Raw genomic sequence first — 8,967 nt, 5'->3', positions numbered from 1 at the left:
TATTATGTCCTGTCAGAGTTTATTTCACTATTTAACAACCTGCTCACTCAATATGGTCTCTTACCCATAGAACCTGGTATTTATGTTCCGCTCATTGGAACAACCATAAGCAGCACAAAATTTCAGCACCTTGTCGTCAGGATTTGCAAGATTGTCTGCTGAAAACATTCAAGTAGAATTTGTGTTTGGATAGTAAAACCGACATTTTAAAAATATCCAAGCATCCTGTGTCATTGCTACATGTGTGACGTTTTTAACAAATCAGACAGTTTGGAAATCGGTCGAGATTTCAATGAATAATTCTACTTTGAGATCATGAAGTACCTCTTACCTCCGTATAAACACATCGACTGCGGCCTCTGCTTGCCCTGAACCAAGATGGCGGTGCTTTAGGCACGTCTCTCCACAGTCAATGCGACGTCTACATATATGTGTCTATGGGAGGTACTTTGGGTGTGAAAGGTCGGACGTGGACCAAACAACCATTTACTGCAAAAGCTGTCAAGCTTAAGTATTTTTTGGGGTGCATACAAAATTCTGAAAGATCAAATAAAAATAGATAGCTGAAAATAAAAGTTACAAAGAAAAAGAAAGGACTAGGGCTTTTTCAGTAAATAATTCTTCTATGATGCTAAACGGTTTCATTGCATTTTTATTTTTCATGACTTTAAGGGCTTTGGAAAAGAACGGAATTCACGAAAAAGTCGTGGAAAACACAGTAATTTCTATATACTTAAATTTCTGTATATACGTTTTTTCCAAAAACGAGGATGTTATTAACCGGGTGCACTGACTCATCCCTGCTATCGCTAGTCAGTTGCACAGCTAACTGAAGACACCAATCAGTATATCATTACTGTGTAACTGCCATTATAACGAAACTTGTACAAACATATCAAGCCAATCATTGCAATTGTGGCGAAAGCAACAGTTCATGTTTTTTCACTGAACTCCCCATTTCCCCTGGCGAACCGTCACTATTTCCTTCCCTGCTATGAGCTGTGAACGAAGGAGAAACACTCGTTACAAAGCTGACGTCAATTTAGCTCGAATCAAAGACTGACTAAGCTCACTGTACGTAGCGTCAGCACGCACGAGTCGTTAACTCACCCTTCCCTCCAATGAGCTACAAATGGCTGCAGCTCGGGAAATACTCGAGCCATTAAGATTAACGTATTGTGGCGAGCTCACGTGGAAGAAGATAAACTGAGACTGCGATTTCTTCTTTGAACAATTCCTGTGCCCCTTACACCGCACGACTACAGGAAGTGCTATTTATTAACATCAAAGTCAACAACAACTCTATACATGAATACTGGCCAGAGGTAATTAAACACACCAGGAAACTCAGTCGTGGTGGCTACACTGATAATTAAAGTTAACATTAAACGTAACACTATGCAAAGCCATAGAACCTGGAAACTCACATAACACAATTAAACATTCACACAACATCACTAAAACATGGCTTTCATTACAAACATTAACAGTCCCATGAGCCTTTGCGCTACCCAGCTCAACTGTCCGATCAGAGTGAACACTCCCCCCTCTGATCGCTACATAGCCCCCACCTGAGGGGTCAGCCGTCCTCGGCAACCCCATCACTCAACACAAAGTCTTTCAAATGTCCAGGCTGCCGCCGCTGGCGGGCAGGCCGTTTGGGGCTTGCAGGGGGTGCCACTTGAGGGGAGACACCCTGATCAGCCTGTGGGGGGCTTCCACCGTCCCCCTCTCCAACTGAAGGCGGGGCGAGGGGTTGATAGGGTGAGAGCCTGTCCCGGTGCAGCACCACCTTGCGCCCCTGACCAGGCATGCGCACCCGGTACACCACCTCAGACAATCGATCCAGGACCTCGCCGGGCCCTTGCCAATGGGTGCGGAGCTTGGGGGAAACCCCCTTCTTGCGGACAGGACAATAGATCCATACCTTGTCTCCTGGTATGAAGTCCTGCCCCTGGCATCGCGTATCATAAGCCCTCTTCTGCCGTATCCCAGAGTTAGCCTGGGCCTGGCGGGTGTAGTCGTGGACCACCTGGAGACGATCCTTCAGCCTACGAAAATAGTCCATCTCTTTTCCCCCGGCAATCTCGGGTTCAGGCGGAGCGCCAAACACCAAGTCGACTGGCGTCCGGAGCTCCCGCCCGAACATGAGGGCAGCAGGCGTGCACTGGCTAGACTCCTGGACAGCAGTCCGGTAGGACCACAGGACCAAGGGTAGGTGGCGGTCCCAGTCACGCTGGTGTTGGCTGGTGAGGATGGCGAGCTGAGTGGCCAGGGTGCGGTTGAAACGTTCCACTAGCCCATCGCTTTGAGGATGGAGCGGCGTTGTCCTTGTCTTGTTCACCCCCAGCCGTCGACAGACCTCACCAAAGACTTGGGACTCGAAGTTCCGCCCCTGGTCACTGTGGAGCTCGGCGGGGACTCCGAAACGGGCAAACATCTCCTCCACCAACCTCTCTGCTGTTGTGGTGGCGCTCTGATCTGGCACCGCATATGCCTCAGGCCACTTCGTGAAGTAGTCCATGGCCACAAGGACATATCGGTTTCCGGAGTCGGTGACTGGGAAGGGCCCAAGGATGTCCACTCCAACTCGCTCCATTGGGGCCCCTACCAAGTACTGCTGCAGTGGGGCATGGAAGTGACGAGTTGGTCCTTTCTGGGCGGTGCAGGAGTCGCAGCAGTGCACGTGCAGCTCTACATCTCGTCGACAGCCAGGCCAGTAGAACCTCCCCCTGAGACGTTTGAGGGTTTTGGCGTTACCGTAGTGCCCTGCCCCCACCGAGCCGTGGACGATCTGGAGGACCTGTGGCCGGAGCGTCCGGGGCACCAATAGCTGTAGGAGGTCGTTTCCCCGTCCAGAGGCGTGCCATCTCTGGTAGACCAACCCATCGTGAAGCTCGAAGTTGCCCCATTGGGAGTAGTAGGCCTTCATTTCAAGCCCTAGTGCTGACACCTCTGTCCATGCAGGGCGCTGCCCCACCTCCAACCAGCCCCGCAGTAGCGCCAGGGTGGTGTCTGCCTCCTGCTGCTGTCTCAGCTGCTGAGTACTCATTGGGGGCCACCCCTCCCCATTGGTGGCTAGGTCAACAGTCGCCACCACTACTGTCGACTGGCCTCGTTCCTCTTGCCGCTGACAGTAACGACACTCCAACGCTGCACAGGGGCGCCTGGAGAGTGCATCGGCGTTGCCATGATGTCGCCCCGCTCGATGCTGGATCTCGAAGTCGTACCCTTGGAGGGCCTCCAACCAGCGGGCCACCTGGCCTTCAGGATGCTTGAAGTTCAGAAGCCAGGTAAGTGAAGCGTGGTCTGTGCGGATGAGGAAGTGACTGCCATGCAGGTACGGGCGGAAGTGCCGCAGCGCCACGACCACCGCCAGCAGCTCGCGTCGGGTGACGCAGTAGTTCTTCTCTGCCCGACTCAGGGCACGACTGAAGTAGGCCACTGCACGCTCTCCATCCCCTCCCTTCTGTGAGAGGACAGCCCCGATCCCCACATTGCTGGCATCAGTGTCCACGATGAAGGGCTGTTGGGGGTCAGGGTAGGCCAAGATCGGGGCTTCAGTGAGGGTCTCCTTGAGTCGGGTGAAAGCTGCAGCACAGGCATCGTCCCAGGCGAATGGTCGGCCCTTGTCGGTCAGGCGGTGGAGTGGGCTGGCGATGGTTGCAAAACTTCTGATGAAGCGGCGGTAATATGACGCCAGGCCCAGGAAGCTTCGCAGTTCACTGATGTTAGCTGGGGTTGGCCAGTCTCGGACGGCAGCCACCTTAGCTGGGTTGGTGGCTACACCATGAGCACTAACGATGTGGCCCAGGAACTCTGTCTCCCTTGTCAGCAGACGACACTTTGCCGGGTTCAGCCGCAGCCCTGCCTGTCGGATGGTAGTGAAGACCTCACACAGGTTAGACAAGGCCCTGTCAAAGTCATTGGCGTGTACTAGCAGGTCATCAAGGTACACGACACAGCGACTCCGGGGTACATCTGCCAGCACCCGCTCCATCAGCCGCTCAAAAGTAGCCGGTGCGTTGCAAAGCCCGAAAGGCATGACGCGGAACTGCCATAGCCCCTGTCCAATGGTGAAGGCAGTCTTTGGTCTTGCGTCAGGGGCCAGCTCCACCTGCCAGTAGCCACTGCGCAAGTCAAGTGAGCTGAACCAGCTGGACCCCAAGAGGTAGTCGAGCGCATCGTCGATGCGTGGGAGCGGGTAAGAGTCCTTCCTTGTGATGGCATTAAGGAGTCGATAGTCCACACAGAAACGCCAGCTACCATCCTTCTTTCTCACCAAGACAACTGGGGCTGCCCATGGGCTGTCGGAGGGCTCAATTACTCCAGCAGCCAACATTTCACGGATCTTATCCTCTGCTACCTGCCGTTTAGCAAGACTCAACCGATGAGGGCGTAGACGGATGGGCTTGGCGGAGCCGGTGTCGATGGCATGCTGGACCAACCCTGTGTGCTTGCAGTCTTCGTCTCTCGCAGCGAAGATGTCCGTGTATTCCTCGAGGAGTTGTTTCAGCTCTTGGCATTGCTGTGGGTTTAGACCATCTTTGCTGCGTTGCCACAAGTCCTCTATGGCCTCCGTTGTCTCAGTAGAGGGAGGGGCAGCAGGCTCTGGACTAGAGGTTGGGGCAGGCTGTAACTGTGCAGGGACGCTGGTGGGTGTGTTGGCGGATGGTGAAACACCGCGGCTTGGTGTCTGCAGGGCAGCCACTGCTTGGCGACTGGCACGTCGATTACTGGGCTGCCTCTTCTTCCGCCGGCCAGACTGGAGTGTCAAGGTCTCTGTGCCAAGGGTGATGGTTGCCTTCGACACATTGACGAGGGCTTTCCAACGTTTCAACAAGTCCAGTCCAATAATACATGGGTCTTGGATGTTGGCGAGCCAGAACTTGTGCACCAGCACATGGCCCCCCGCCTGGACTGTCAGTCCCTTCTTTCCTCTCATGTCCGCTTTTTCTCCTGTCGCTGTCATCAGTTGGGTACTGGTTGGGGACCATGCCTTTGAAAGTGGACCAATGGTGTTTGGGAGGATGCCAGGTCGCACCAGGGAAATGGTAGACCCTGTGTCTACCAGGGCCCGGCAGGGTTGGCCATCAAGTTGGCAAATCAGGTACAGTCCTCTGGCGTGACCCAAGCAGCCGACCAGTGTATACCGGCCTCGGAGGGGGGTTGGAGACTGGAGTGGTGGCCCCCTCGCTAGACCACTCCGCTGTCGTTTCCCGCAGGTTGGTTGGCTCTGGTCTTTGGTGCTGGGGCTGGGCAGTTTCGAGCAAAATGGCCAGGCTCGTCACATCGGTAACAGCGGTCTTTTTGGCGAGGAGGACGGCGCATGGAGGGTGGAGGCCATCGCTGAGACTGTCGTGGTGAAGGCTGAACTTGGTAGACCTCTTCAGCATCCTCCTCTTCCTCATCGTAGTCGAGCATCCTGATGTGTGGTTGCGGTGTGGAAACCTTCTGCTGAGTAGACCGTGTAGAGAGCACCGCCTCGGCCCGTTCAGCTTCACAGAGAGCCTCACTGAGAACCTGGGGCATGGCAAGGCGGACATGCTGGCGCAACCTCTCTGGTGTGAGCCCCCGCAGGAACGCATGGAGGGCCAGCTCCTCTTGGGCAGCTGCGTGGAACTGTGGATAACCCCGTTGGGCATGCAGTTGCACATCTGCGGCGAAGGTGCCCAGGCTCTCTCCTTCTCGGCGGTGACGGCTGGCTAGTTGTTCCCTACTCTGGTCAGTAAAGAGTCTCTGCCCAAACCGCCTCTGTAGTGCCATGGTCAAGGCTTGAAGGTCTTGTTGCTCTGTTGGGGTGATGTCGAGGAGCACCTGCAGCGCCTTTCCCTCCAATGCCAGGGCCAGGTGGGTGGCAGCTTCTTTGCTGCTCCAGCCGCTGTGCCATGCTGCTAGTTGGACTTGAGAGAGGTATGGCTCCAGTGGTGTCACCCCATTGTACTTGGGAAGCTTGGCTGGTGTCTTAGGCATGGCTGCACGGTGCGACGGCTCGGGTGTGGTTACCAATGGTGGCAACTCATTGGCAGCAGTGGCAGCAAGAGATTGTCGACGTCTAGCACCAGTAGCAAGCGGCAGGGTGTCACCAGCAGTAGTCCTCCCGGTCACTAGGGGGCAGTCAGCGGCAGCAGGCTGCAGGAATCCTTCTGCAGTAGCACCCCCAACCTCTACGGGGCGAAGGGGCCGAGGTGCACTGGAACCATCAGGTCGAGCTGGAAATTGTTCATCAGCAGATCTCATCTGTCGTCGTTCCAGGCTTTCCAAAAGCTTCATGTTCTGCTCCATGGCTTGCTCTAATTCTTCAATCTGTCTCTCCATTCTTCTTTTTATCATCCCACTTCTGACACCAATGTGGCGAGCTCACGTGGAAGAAGATAAACTGAGACTGCGATTTCTTCTTTGAACAATTCCTGTGCCCCTTACACCGCACGACTACAGGAAGTGCTATTTATTAACATCAAAGTCAACAACAACTCTATACATGAATACTGGCCAGAGGTAATTAAACACACCAGGAAACTCAGTCGTGGTGGCTACACTGATAATTAAAGTTAACATTAAACGTAACACTATGCAAAGCCATAGAACCTGGAAACTCACATAACACAATTAAACATTCACACAACATCACTAAAACATGGCTTTCATTACAAACATTAACAGTCCCATGAGCCTTTGCGCTACCCAGCTCAACTGTCCGATCAGAGTGAACACTCCCCCCTCTGATCGCTACAGTATCACTCACTGACACCCCCCCCCCCTTGCTAGCTAAATCACGGCAGTTCGTAGTATGCACCTACTGGGTAACTGACTCGGTGACTCAAATCTCGATTCACTTTGGTGAGTGACTCATTTAAACTCGATTTAGTAAAAAGAATCGAGTTTACCATCACTAGTGGCAACACGAGCAATTTGCCGCACCACCTTAGCTGCAAACATGCATTGGAATACGAAGAATGCATGAAACTAAAATCTGAAAAACTCATAACATTAATAGAGTGTAGCTGCTTTACATAAGTTGCGAAAATTATACTGGTTTTGAAGTTGTCTGAAAAATGTGTTAAATAAAAGGGTCTACATTTTCACTGCAAATGTCATGCCGTATGATTCATTCACTACTGTAGTTCCACCCTCTGAAAACTGACTGTCACTGTCGAGGAGATGTATGAGGCTACACAGAGAGCATTATAGCTTGTACCAACATATCTGTTAGACTCAGAGAAATACAACAAGTGATTGAAGGCGATGTAAACTTTGAAGGCATCAACACAGTCAGCCTTTACACCATTGACTGTCTCCTCAAACGCAATAGGGTGCTCATGAAGGACTCAGAGCGTGACTCTGAGAGAAAGAGCTGAGATATCAGTTATGTCCAAGTAAGTGTACATTCAGACACGGTATACTGTAATACAGTATTACAGCAATGCATACATACTACTATCAGAGTCAGTGGCTTCACAATACAAATCACATTCTGTACAGTATTGGCCTGTCTTTCTGTTCACTTACAAAATGTTGGGATGTCTGACCTTATGCTATTAACATACTTTTGTACGGTTGATAATCATACTGTTTCAACCTAACGAATCACATATTGTTTCAATATCTGATTTTATACTTCTTACGTATTTTTTATATGAAATATATATAGAGCATCAGACTTTGTGAACTGATGATGGAGGTCTCTGCTGGTCAGGGAAACACAGTCTGGTGCAGAGCTCTGTAAACGATCTCTTTTTTATTGTATATTTTACTGTTGCTGTTCAAATAAAATATATTAAATTGATTTGAAGGTATCCAGCATCCTTCATCAAACGAATGCGCGAGTTTACTTTGGGAACTCAACAAAAACTATATTTCTTCATGTAGAAAATATTTGAATTGGATTCCATGGAAAGACACCATGAATATATATTTGTGGATGAAGCGGGGATCTAGTGAAGAGGAGAAGGAGGGGCCATAATTCATTGGTGAAATCCCTGGCCAGTGTTGTGGCAATGTGACCATTTGTGCTGCCATAATTAACCGTGGGGTTCTCCACCAGCATGTCACACTGGAGCCATATAACACTCAGCACCTTCTTATGTTTCTTGCAGGTCTTCAGGATATTTTGGTAGCTCAGCAGAATGAGCTGAACAACAATTATCCTTATGTCTTAATTTGGGACTATGTCAGTTTCCATCATGCTGCTCAGATAAGGAAACGATTCAACATCCATGAACAAGTCATCAATATATAACTCCCACCATACTCCCCTTTCCTCAATCTGATGGATGAGTTTTTCTCAAGCTGGAGATGGAAGGTGTATAACCGACAACCCTACATCAGGGTTGATCTCTAAAGTGTGCCATGGAGTTGGCTTATGGCAACATAAATGAAGAATTGTGTCAAGGTTGGATATGCCACACAACAGCCTTCTTCCCCCATTGCCTGTGATATGGACAAAGTCCAGTGGCCTGACCCAGACCAAAGGTGTGGTGGGGCCCAGTGAGAAGTCCGTCCTGTGGTGTTTGTTGTTTTTTTTTTTCATTTGATTGATTTATTTGATTCCTTATTATTTATTTTTACTGTAGTATTTAAGAATAATACATTTTGCCTGCTTTGTGAATATGCAGAGATCATTATGAGCACAGTTCAAAGTGTTTTGAGGTGATTATTCAGCTTTGTAACTAGATTCAAGGGTTCTGAGAATGTAGTTTGAAAGTAGGTTTTGTGTTCACAGTTTTGAGAAAAGGGTAGAGTTTCAAAAATGTGTTTTAGCAATTGTGAAAAACTGTAAGAGACCTCAGAAATTACATGTTGCCTAATTCGGGGTGGGCTGTGGTTCCCAAGAGGACTACTTGTCCCAGCAATTCAGTACTGACATGAGGAAAGGTTCCAACAAGGTAAGAAAAAAAAAAAAAAAAAAAAACCCACACACACCTTGTACAATACATTCAGATTCTGATCAACTGTCCAAATGAGGAG

The sequence above is a fragment of the Echeneis naucrates genome, chromosome 1 (assembly GCF_900963305.1).
Source record: "Echeneis naucrates chromosome 1, fEcheNa1.1, whole genome shotgun sequence".
Taxonomy (NCBI): domain Eukaryota; kingdom Metazoa; phylum Chordata; class Actinopteri; order Carangiformes; family Echeneidae; genus Echeneis; species Echeneis naucrates.
The sequence above is the reverse complement of the archived record's forward strand: the minus strand, read 5'-3'. Positions refer to the sequence as shown.